Raw genomic sequence first — 11,726 nt, 5'->3', positions numbered from 1 at the left:
AGCCTCAGTAGTTGGATTCATTTGGTAACTTTCTAGTTTTTGTTCACATACGTTTTATTAAACTACCATTATTGTCTTGAAACTGTGTCTCTGGCTTATTGTACAACTGTTACTGTTTACTGTTGTTTCTCAGGTTTGTTGCTAACAATCAAATTGAATTGTTTAGTTGAATCACTGATTGGTTTCCTCTGATCATATCATATTCCTGGAGTTCTGCTGTTACTATAAACTTTAAACTGCTGCTAGTTTATAAATCACTGAGCGGATTAATAATCTAGACTAAACATCCAGCTGGTTAGAACTGCTTTAGATTAGCAGCAACTGAAACATTCATTAATATTTCATCTGTATTTGCTTGATTTTGAACAAAATCTACTGTTTAATGCTTGTTTCATAATTGGCAGCTGATATTTTGATGGTGTGAATGATTTGAAATGCTGTTTTGATGAAATGTGCTTTAATACTGAACTTGAATTGAGATTTCTATACATGTAAAATGTGTTATAAACAAGTTCATTATTATAATTATTAAATCATTTCCTATGAAAATAAGTTGAAGTAATTAAGAGCATTTTAGTTCATGACCCAGTCAGACCTTCACACTCTTCTTAATTAAGAAGTTGCTGTTTGAAAAGAATAAAAAATCCCTAAAAATCAAATAACTAAATATGTAGGTGGCATACATTCTGTTTGTGATGCATTATTTTCATTTCTAGAGTTATATTATTATTTTATAGCACAGATAAAAACCTTAGAACAGGCTGTTTGCCTGAGCTAAGACATTTATTAAAGGAAAACTTGACCAAGAAACATGGTTATCATACAATATCTGTAAGCAGCATCCTGACAGAATTTACATTGATTCATGATTCATATTTTGGTTCCTCATAACTTCAACGTTTCTCTTCTTTAGGGAAACGTTGGACCTTCACCAGACAGCAGCGACTCTTTGACTGTCTGCTTTCCAGATCATCAGTGGACCATTTTTATTTATAAGCACAGACATACTAGGTATTATTGCATAAACAACAATAAAAACATTATTTGAATTTGATTTATATTTATTTACTGATTATCTTTTCCACAGATTCCTTTGAAATGACTAACGTAACAAAGTAACGGCTAACAGAGGATGTTAGCCTGGTCTGGTTGAAGTTCCGGTTCCAACCAGAACTTGAGCCAAACAGAGCGAGTCGGACCCGTTAGGAAAAGTCTCCCACTCACAGGATGAATCCTCACTTTCCTCGCTCTGTCCAGGGAATCCAGGGAATTTCACTGACTGATGAAACGTCCAAGTTTTCATAGTTTTTCAGGAGACTGATAAATATTTGTAATTACCTGGAGCAACGTCTGGAATATGTTTCCTTCATGTTACATTTGTTGATGGAATAAAGTTTGATATTTACCAGACATCATGTAGCTTTATGGATGATCCACAGAATAATTTCTCTTCATCCAGTCCTGGATAAACGTAGACACTTTTGAAAAGTGTCTGTTTTTGTTATTTTGAATATTTTTTATTATTACATTGAAAAAACATTATAACAATGTAATTTGCGTCTAGTATGACTTAAAAAGTGAGCTGCTATTGTTACAGGTAACAGTGCAGTAATTAGTTCTATTAATATTATTTGCAAAGATTTTGAAGTCAGTTTTGTTTTGTTGGCTTGTGAAAGTTTGTCTACATGTTATTTAAATATTATTTCTTAACACATAAAGAAGATGCTATTTAAATGTGTTGAAACCAAAAGTCTTCTTTAAGTAAAAAGATTATGATTAAAGTGATTCTTTAATAGGCCAAGTGTTTATTTTAAATGAAAATTAAAGTCACCCAGACTTTAACCATCAGATCCTGGTTCTGTTCTGTTCGTGTCCAGAGGTTCTGGATTCTCAACAAAGTCCTGTCTGGATTCATGGATCCTGTTGAAGTTTTCAAATTGCTAACATTTACCTTGATGTGTTTAATGCTCCAGTTCAACAACAAACCGGTGAAATATGAAGCTTACCGGAAATTGCCGGTTCTGTAAACCACCGAACCAGAACCACATGGATGGATTCTGAAGGCAGCAGCTCCAACGGATCTTTGGGAAGAAGGAGAAACAGAACACAAATATTAGATTCAGCTCATCCAGCTGGTCCCTGACCTTCATCCTGACCTTCATCTTGACCTTCGGTTTGACCTTCATCCTGACCTTCAGTCTGACCTTCAGTTTGACCTTCATCCTGACCTTCAGTCTGACCTTCATCCTGACCTTCATCTTGACCTTCATCCTGACCTTCATCCTGACCTTCGGTTTGACCTTCATCTTGACCTTCATCCTGACCTTCATCCTGACCTTCATCTTGACCTTCATCCTGACCTTCATCCTGACCTTCAGTCTGACCTTCAGTTTGACCTTCATCCTGACCTTCAGTCTGACCTTCATCCTGACCTTCATCTTGACCTTCATCCTGACCTTCATCTTGACCTTCGGTTTGACCTTCATCCTGACCTTCAGTCTGACCTTCAGTTTGACCTTCATCCTGACCTTCAGTCTGACCTTCATCCTGACCTTCATCTTGACCTTCATCCTGACCTTCATCCTGACCTTCGGTTTGACCTTCATCTTGACCTTCATCCTGACCTTCATCCTGACCTTCATCTTGACCTTCATCCTGACCTTCATCTTGACCTTCGGATTGACCTTCATCCTGACCTTCGGTTTGACCTTCATCCTGACCTTCAGTCTGACCTTCGGTTTGACCTTCATCCTGACCTTCAGTCTGACCTTCATCCTGACCTTCATCTTGACCTTCATCCTGACCTTCATCTTGACCTTCGGATTGACCTTCATCCTGACCTTCGGTTTGACCTTCATCTTGACCTTCATCCTGACCTTCATCCTGACCTTCATCTTGACCTTCATCCTGACCTTCATCTTGACCTTCGGATTGACCTTCATCCTGACCTTCGGTTTGACCTTCATCCTGACCTTCAGTCTGACCTTCGGTTTGACCTTCATCCTGACCTTCGGTTTGACCTTCATCCTGACCTTCAGTTTGACCTTCATCTTCACCTTCATCCTGACCTTCGGTTTGACCTTCATCCTGACCTTCATCCTGACCTTCATCCTGACCTTCATCCTGACCTTCAGGCTTCAGGCTGTGAGGACAGAGAGGTGTAGATATGAACTGGGTTTTCTGGATGTTTCTTTGTCCTTCAGCAAACAGAAACATGTGAACCAGCAGAGTTTATACCTGCCACAGACAGCAGGGGGCGCCCTGAGCCAATAACACTCAGAGCCAAGCGCAAAGTCCTCAGATTATTTCTTTAAATAAATGAGGAAATGAGACAGAAATTTATAGATAATTAAATGGTTTATTGGAGAGAACAATTATTTAACATTTAACAGAAAATTCCAGATACTTTCTGAATAATAACAGTAAAATAATTTCTAATCTAAAGTCGTTTCTCTTCTAGCCGAGCAGCTTCTGGAAGGACTCCGCTCCATCACCCTCATCTGTAGCGCCCCCACAGGCTGTCTGTGGAAACAGCTCCAGCCTGAGAAACTGATTTAAACTCAATAATCAATCAAATCAATAAATACACACATTAACATATTAAATCTAAAGCAGAGTTAGATCGATAAAACCTGTGAGAGACCAGACTCCAACCAGGACAAAAAGTCTTCAAAGCAGAAACAAGTTTCCATTTTAATACTTAGAAAAGATAATTAAAGAGTCAATGCAAAAATAAATCAAAGTATAAGAAACAAATGAACTGAACTCTGAGCACAAAGATCAAAAACCTGCTTGGAGAAACTGAACAAACATACAAAATGAAGTAAAACAAAGCAAAACTAACTTTAGCTTAGCACAAACAATAATCAGTGAATATTTAAGTGACAAAAATAAGATTTTTAGAAAAACAAAAGAATTCTCCAGACATCAACTAAAATCTGAAACAACTTAAAGAAACTGAAGCTGTAAATAATACAAAGAAAACATAAATATGAACAAGATGTGGTGGAAGGACCCCACAGGGCTCCCCGAGGGACACGGTTGAACGCCTTCTCCAAGTCCACAAAACACATGTAGAGTGGTTGGGCGAACTCCCAGAACCCTCCAGGACCCTGCTGAGGGTGTAGAGCTGGTCCAGTGTTCCACAACCAGAACCAGAACCACACTGCTCTTCCTGAATCCGAGGTTCGACTATCCGACGGACCCTCCTCTCCAGGACCCCTGAATAGACCTTGCCAGGGAGGCTTAAGAGTGTGACCCCTCTATAATTGGAGCACACCCTCCGGTCCCCCTTTTTGAACAGGGGGACCACCACCCCAGTCTGCCAATCCAGGGGAACTGCCCCCGATGTCCATGCGATATTGCAGAGTCGCGTCAACCAACACAACCCTACAACATCCAGAGCCTTAAGGAACTCCGGGCGGATCTCATCCACCCCCGGGGCCTTGCCACCAAGGAGCTTTTTAACCACCTCGGCGACCTCGCCCCCAGAGATTGGAGAGCCCAACCCAGAGTCCCCAGGCTCCGCTTCCTCAGTGGAAGGCATGTTGGTGGGATTGAGGAGGTCTTCGATGTACTCTGCCCACTGGCCCACAACGTCCCGAGTAGAGGTCAGCAGCACACCATCCCCACTATAAACAGTGTTGGTGCTGCACCGCTTCCCCCCCCTGAGACGCCATATGGTGGACCAGAATCGCCTCGAAGCCGTACTGAAGTCTTTCTCCATGGCCTCTCCAAACTCCTCCCACACCCGAGTTTTTGCCTCAGCAACCACCCGAGCCGCATGCCGCTTCGCCTGCCAGTACCCATCAGCTGCTTCCGGAGTCCCACAGGCCAAAAAGGCCCGATAGGACTCCTTCTTCAGCCTGACGGCATCCCTCACCGAAGGTGTCCACCAACGGGTTCGAGGGTGGCTGCCGCGACATGCAGCCTTGCGGCCACAGCTCTGATCGGCCGCCTCGACAATGGAGGCACGAAACATGGTCCACTCAGACTTCATGTCCCCCACCTCCCCTGTAACGTGTTCGAAGTTTTGCCGGAGATGGGAGTTAAAGCTTCTGCCAGACGTTCCCAGCAGACCCTCACAACACGTTTGGGCCTGCCAGGCCTGACCGGCTTCCTCCCCCACCACCGGAGCCAACTCACCACCAGGTAGTGGTCAGTGGACAGCTCCGCACCTCTCTTCACCCGAGTGTCCAAGACATACGGCCGCAGATCCGATGAAACGATGACAAAGTCGATCATCGAACTGCGGCCTAGGGTGTCCTGGTGCCAAGTGCACATATGGACACCCTTATGTCTGAACATGGTGTTCGTTATGGACAATCCATGACGAGCACAGAAGTCCAACAACAGAACACCGCTCGAGTTCAGATCGGGGGGCCGTTCCTCCTAACCACGCCCCTCCAGGTCTCACTGTCGTTGCCCACATGAGCGTTGAAGTCCCCCAGGAGAACAAGGGAGTCCCCAGGAGGGGCACTCTCCAGTACCCCCTCTAAGGACTCCAAGAAGGGTGAATAATCTGAACTGTCGTTCAGCCCGTAAGCACAAACGACCCGTCCCCCCACCCGTAGGCGGAGGGAGGCTACCCTCTCGTTCACCGGGGTAAACCCCAACATACAGGCGCCGAGATGGGGAGCAACAAGTATGTCCACTCCTGCCCGACGTCTCTCACCCTGGGCAGCTCCAGAGTGGAAGTATGTCCAGCCCCTCTCAAGGAGACTGGTTCCAGAACCAGAGCCATGCGTCGAGGTGAGACCGACTATTTCTAGCCGGAAGCTCTCGACCTCACACACTAGCTCCGGCTCCTTCCCCACCAGAGAGGTGACATTCCACGTCCCAAGAGCTTCTGCAGCCGAGGATCGGACCGCCAGGGTCCCCTCCCTCTGCCGCCACCCATCACACAATGCACCCGACCCCTTTGGCCTCTCTTATTAATAATCATTATTAATTATATTTAATTATAATCATTTCAAAGGGTAAATGAACATTCTGATTTATTACATCTAAATTCCTACAGTCTGCTTGTTTTGGCTTCAGTCAGATTCTGATCATTAATAATTTAAAGCTTCATTTAGTGAAAACAGAAGAAAGATGTTTTACTTTTATTATCAGTTTCCTGATGATCACAAACATCAGCTTTACTAAAAACTGATTTATGACCCCAATCCTAGCTGGACCCGTTTGGGTCAGAACCTCCACTTTGATTCACAGAGCTGAGGAAGTTGGAGCTTCTGGTTCTGTCCAGGTTCTGTCCAGGTTCTGTCCAGACTTGCTGCTCTTATGAAACAGTGAGAAAAATCCTGAAGCAAAATGATTATGTAACAAAAATCTGCTGACACCTGCAGAACCTCCAGCAACATTCCTCACCGGTCTGGGCCCGGTCTGGGCCCGGTGAGGAATGTTGCTGGAGGTTCTGCAGGTGTCAGCAGAACCTCCAGCATGTGTTTTAGTCTTGAAATGATTTAAAGTTACAAAGTCGGCCTTCTATCACCTGAAGAACATTTCCAGGATTAAAGGACTAATGTCTCAGCCAGATCTAGAGAAACTCATCCATGCCTTCATCTTCAGTCGTATTGATTATTGCAACAGCGTCTTCACAGGTCTGTCCAACAAATCAATCAAACAGCTGCAGCTGATCCAGATGCTGCTGCTGGCGTTCTGACTAAAACCAGGAAGATGGAGCACATAGCACCAGTTCTAAAGTCCCTCCACTGGCTCCCTGTAGCTCAAAGAATAGACTTTAAAATACTGTTGTTAGTTTATAAATCACTGAACGGCTTAGCACCACAATACATTAAAGATCTGCTGTTGTTGTATCAACCTTCCAGACCTCTCAGGTTCTGGTTCTGGTTCTGCTCTGCATCCCCAGAACCAGAACCAAATGAGGAGAAGCAGCTTTCAGCATCTATGCACCACAAATCTGGAACAAACTTCCAGAAAACTGTAAAACAGCTGAAACACTGACTTTCTTTAAATCTCAACTAAAAACCCACCTGTTTAGGATTGTATTTGAAATGTAATCAATTACAAATTTATTGATGGAACTTGACTTAATGCTGTGTTTTGATGATTGATTCTATGTTGCATTGTGATTCTGTGTTTGTTATGATGTAAAGCACTTTGAAATGTCTTGCTGCTGAAATGTGCTATAAAAATAAAATTTGATTGATTGATTGATTGATTAAAGTCCTTTATTTGAAATCCTTCAGGTTCAACAAATCAGTTATAATAAATAATCAGTTATAATTAGTTATAATAAAACTGAATCCTGCAGAAACACTGAGGTGATGTGGGGCAACGGGGCAGTTAGTCCAGCTGCTGTGACACACAGCAACAGGAAACTTTGACTGAGCCGTCTGGGACATGAGTGGAGGCGTTTCCATGACGACAGTGATGCTGCCATGGGGGGAAGAGGAAACTGAAAATATTACCGAATTTTTGGCTCCAGTTTCTCTGTTAGCTCCAGGAAATAAGAAAAGAACCTTCAACGGATCCAGGAGTTTATTTGGGTCAATAATTCACCAACATTTATAAAAGTGTCAGAATTACAACTTTGATTTTCCATCAATTATAAAATAAACTCAGATTTCAATGAAAATTTACTGTTTGTCTTAATTCAACAGTGGTCAAATATTTACACCAGATTAAGATCCAGGTGGAGGGGTCAGAGGTCAGAGGTGTTTCTCTGCCTGGTGGTTAAACACCAGCAGGATGTGAAGCTGGTCTGACAGCTGGGAGGAAGGATCTGTGATAACGCTGCTCTGTGCATTCAGGATGCAGCGGCTGAAGGAAAGTTGCTGCAGCAGGTCCGATGCTGCAGCTGAGCCCGGTTCTCCTTTAACCAGTCCTGCTGGGTCCAGATGGCTCGGTTCTGCCAGGATTCTGGTCCAAGTTGAAGTTGAACTGAACGCAGAAAGAGAAACTATCAGGATGAGAAACTGACAGGAAATCAACAGACAGAGACAGGAAGTCCAGCAAGAAGCAGGAGCCAATCAGAGCGCAGAGAGAGAACCCTGCTGGACGGGTTCAAGACCTGCTGGATCAGCATATCCAGTGTTGTATAAAGTACTGAAATCTCAGAGTCAAGTAAAAGTATAAGTACCTCTCCAAAATATGACTTTGGTAAAAGTCCAAGTCACTGACTGAAATGTTACTTGAGTTAAAGTCTTAAAGTATCTGAAACTTCTTGTACTTAAGTATGGAAATTACTGTAAAAATGGATGTACTCAAGTAATGTAATGAAAAGTACAAGTAAAAAGTAAAACAAAGCAAATGCAGTTTGAATGACATTTTTTATATTTTGGTAAACTTGTCAAATACACTTAAAATAATGTACCCAACCAAGTGCAGGCAAAATTAAACCTGCTAATAGATATACCTGCAGGCATCATTTAGTTAAGAAAATTAGGTGCTTTACCTATAGCACAAGGTTAACTTAACCTGCTTTACAACTGAACCAGCTTCTTAGTAAACCCTCCAGGACAGAAAATACTAAGTTTTTGTAAGCCTCAAGTTTTCCCTTCAAGTAAGGTCAGTGCTGAAAATGAGAAAAATAAATAGTACAGAAAATGCGGCCAACATGAAGAAAAAGATCTGTTACGATTACTCTACTTCACAAATCAGTGAATCAGTCAATGCTACAGTCAGTAGGTGGTGCACACAACTGGTCATTATGCAAAAGAAAAAAAGAATTGGGAGGGAAATGCAGCTTATTGGCATCTGTAAACCTGGTTTTGAACTTGCATGCCTTTCCTATATTCGTTAAATTGAGTCTAAATTGCTATCGCTATGGTTTCTGTTCCCCCTTGAACAGAGGAGTCTAGGTAGCCTGCTACAGTCAACATTAAGCCTAAGCTAAATACACCACGTATGGAACTGAAACAATGCCAAACAAAGTTCATTTATGGTCAACGTTTCACAATACAGTAGTGTCTAGTGACCAAGCTATAGTTACTGAAACAGGAGGATTATAACCATTTCATAAGACGTTACCTCGATGTGTTTCTTCAAGTTGGACGGGGAGTTTTTGTAAGATAGAATTTCCACATCTTCGGGCAGGAATAACATACACTGCATGCGGTACGACGAATCTTTAACACCCACGAAAGAGTATATTGTGTTTAAATAAGGCCATGGGCTCTCATCACCAGCTGGTGGTTCCCCTGGAGCCACCAGCAGTCGTTGTGGTCTCCGTCTCCTCCTCCATGTGGCTGCTGCTGATTGCGAGACTTGCTTTGTGTTTAATGGGAGAAGCTAAACAGGTGTATCCTATTGGAGGTGATGAACAAGCCCAGGCAAGTAGGCTACCAACTTTGTTCGGTAGCCTACTTGCTACTTGCTAATCAGTAGGTGGGATCAAAACACTTTGTTTCTCTCTCTCGCTTTTTTGTAACGAGTAACTAAACCACACATTGAAAATGTATCGGAGTAAAAGTACGCAATTAAGTTCGGAAATATAGTGAAGTAAAAGTAAAAGTCATCAAAAATTTTCATACTCGAGGAAAGTATGAAGTACTCCAAAATATACTTAAGTAAAGTAGTGAAGTATTTTTACTTCGTTACTATACAACACTGAGCATATCAGTATGTCTGGTTCTGGTTCTGGTCTGAATCCAGAACCAGAACCAGACATGGAGAAGCAGCATTCAGCTTCTATGCTCACAGATCTGGAACAAACTTCCAGAGAACTGAGAATCATCTGAAACCCTGAGCCCCTTTGAGGCTAACCTGGTTAGCGCTGCTTCTGGACCAATAATCAATCAGACGTTGATCAATATATTAAAATGTAACGATGATCCTGATGATGTCACTGATGGCGACTGATGGTGTTCTGACATTTTACTTTATTGTTATGCTGTAAAGCCTTGCTGCTGAACAGACCAACTTCATTGATTGATTGATTGTTCTGGTGGTGTGGATCGGACCATCTGTCCTTGGCCCGGTGTTTCTCAGGCTCCCTGTCCTGCATTTTTTAGATGTTTCCCTTCTGTCACATGGACTGAATCTCTGGCTGATTAACAGCCTGCTGTTCTTGATGGCTGCAGGAGAGGTCATGCAACCATTTGGATCAGCTGTTCTGGAATAGAGGCTCATCTAGAGCAGGACTGAGGACTGGAACTGAGAAGCTCTGGTTAGCTGGAGCGAACGACGGCGGCGTCCTGCAGCTCTGAGAGGAATGAGGACATGGAGGCGCCGGTTCTGTCCAAACATGTCAGATCAGCCTGAGCAGCTGCAGGCTGAAAGAAACGGCATGAAAAAGAAGCGGAGCTTAAGGAGCAAACAGCAACACCAGGAGCAGAAACACCCCCAACTCTTGGGAACGTTCAGGAACAGGAAGTCTGGTTCTGATCCATTTTCTGGTACTGCTCAGGACTCTGGCAGCAGCACTTTGACTGATCTGCTGCTGCCTGATTGGTTACTTATGGAGAACTGTTCATTAGCATCACAGAGATCTGAACAGGTGAGAATCAAACAGGCATCTTCAAATCCGGTTCAGTTCTGGTTCAGATCCGGTTCAGTTCTGGTTCAAATCCGGTTCAGTTCTGGTTCAGATCCGGTTCAGTTCTGGTTCAAATCCGGTTCAGTTCTGTTTCAGATCCGGTTCTGATCCAGTTCAGTTCTATTTCAGTTCCGGTTCAGTTCTGTTTCAATTCCGGTTCAGTTCAGGTTCAGTTCTGGTTCAAATCCAGTTCAGTTCTGTTTCAGATCCGGTTCTGATCCAGTTCAGTTCTATTTCAGTTCCGGTTCAGTTCAGGTTCAGTTCTGGTTCAAATCCGGTTCAGTTCTGGTTCAGTTCCGGTTCAGTTCTGGTTCAAATCCGGTTCAGTTCTGGTTCAGATCCGGTTCAGTTCTGGTTCAAATCCGGTTCAGTTCTGTTTCAGATCCGGTTCTGATCCAGTTCAGTTCTATTTCAGTTCCGGTTCAGTTCTGTTTCAATTCCGGTTCAGTTCAGGTTCAGTTCTGGTTCAAATCCAGTTCAGTTCTGTTTCAGATCCGGTTCTGATCCAGTTCAGTTCTATTTCAGTTCCGGTTCAGTTCAGGTTCAGTTCTGGTTCAAATCCGGTTCAGTTCTGGTTCAGTTCCGGTTCAGTTCTGGTTCAAATCCGGTTCAGTTCTGGTTCAGATCCGGTTCAGTTCTGGTTCAAATCCGGTTCAGTTCTGTTTCAGATCCGGTTCTGATCCAGTTCAGTTCTATTTCAGTTCCGGTTCAGTTCTGTTTCAATTCCGGTTCAGTTCAGGTTCAGTTCTGGTTCAAATCCAGTTCAGTTCTGTTTCAGATCCGGTTCTGATCCAGTTCAGTTCTATTTCAGTTCCGGTTCAGTTCAGGTTCAGTTCTGGTTCAAATCCGGTTCAGTTCTGGTTCAGTTCCGGTTCAGTTCCGGTTCAGTTCCGGTTCAGTTCTGGTTCAAATCCGGTTCGGTTCTGGTTCAAATCCGGTTCAGTTCAGGTTCAGTTCTGGATCAAATCCGGTTCAGTTCTGGTTCAGATCCAGTTCAGTTCTGTTTCAGATCCGGTTCTGATCCAGTTCAGTTCTATTTCAGTTCCGGTTCAGTTCTGTTTCAGTTCTGTTTCAGTTCCGGTTCAGTTCAGGTTCAGTTCCGGTTCAGATCCAGTTCAGTTCAGGTTCTGTTTTCCACATGTCTCATCAGGAGGTTCTGACCCGTCATGAACTGTGGACGGGTCCACTGTCAGTTTAATAATTCATCAGTAGAAAATCCTCAGTG

The sequence above is a fragment of the Xiphophorus couchianus genome, chromosome 8 (assembly GCF_001444195.1).
Source record: "Xiphophorus couchianus chromosome 8, X_couchianus-1.0, whole genome shotgun sequence".
Classification (NCBI taxonomy): domain Eukaryota; kingdom Metazoa; phylum Chordata; class Actinopteri; order Cyprinodontiformes; family Poeciliidae; genus Xiphophorus; species Xiphophorus couchianus.
Note: the sequence above shows the minus strand (reverse complement) of the source record.